We start from the raw sequence: 1060 nt of genomic DNA on the forward strand, positions 1-1060 counted from the left end.
ACATTAGTCTAAAAATAATTAATTTTTTAATTTAACTTTATTATAGTTTCCACATTTCCACATTCAAGGACGGGTACTTTGACTGGATGTGTGTGTGGTGATTTTGGTGGTTGCATGGAAGCCTGGGAGCCCAAAGCTCGCATGACTTTGTAGACTCTCCTCTGTGGCTCTGTCACACTACCACCATATCACTTATTGATTATTATCTTAGTCTTCTTCACCAAACAATAAATGCTTATATATTTTTATTTTATTTTATATTATACTATTTTTATGCAATTTGTTTTCGGAAAATAATAATCAATTCACATAATGATATAGCTGCATCACTCACTGCTTCTAATTGTTCCACGTCTCATAACTTCTTTCTTTTTTAGTTCAATTCGTTACAATTTAAATTTGTTCCTTGTCAGTTCTCAGCATGCACCCTCTTGTTTTATATGTTGCACGGGTATATATAACACCTTTTTCTGTTTTTTTCTTTTTTGTTGGTATATTAATTTACACATCTTCTTTTTATAAACCACCGCCGGTTATATTATAAAGCCTTTTATTTTTAGATAGAAGTTATATAAAGAGGAATATGTTGTGTATTTGGAGTATATTCTAACTATATGTTATAGTTTTCAACCTGATGAGCAACTAGGAAAATAAACTAGGTGTACATCAAGGCTTGGTCAGTTGCTTGTACATTTAATACGATGGAAAAGAGGAAAGTTGAAATCTATCGTTAACGTTGAACCACGTCTTTTATATGTATATATAATTGTATAAAAATTTGTAACTAGTTGAAAAAAAAAATTTAAATAAAGAGAAAAGTTGGCAGAGCTATGACCTTAATTAGCTTGTGCTACATGATAATGTACGAAGATGATGACTAGGTAGGACTAGTGTTTAACTGCTGAAGGTATACCAATCCCATATCCTCATTTTAGATATATTTTTTGGCAAGAATTTTATTCGGAAAATATTAGTTGCCACTAAATTTTTGTGAAGATTTTAATTAGATAAATGTTAAAAATTAATACTTTTTATCAATATTAATTAATATTCTTTGTTA

Source organism: Arachis ipaensis, chromosome B05, assembly GCF_000816755.2.
Source record: "Arachis ipaensis cultivar K30076 chromosome B05, Araip1.1, whole genome shotgun sequence".
Lineage (NCBI taxonomy): Eukaryota > Viridiplantae > Streptophyta > Magnoliopsida > Fabales > Fabaceae > Arachis > Arachis ipaensis.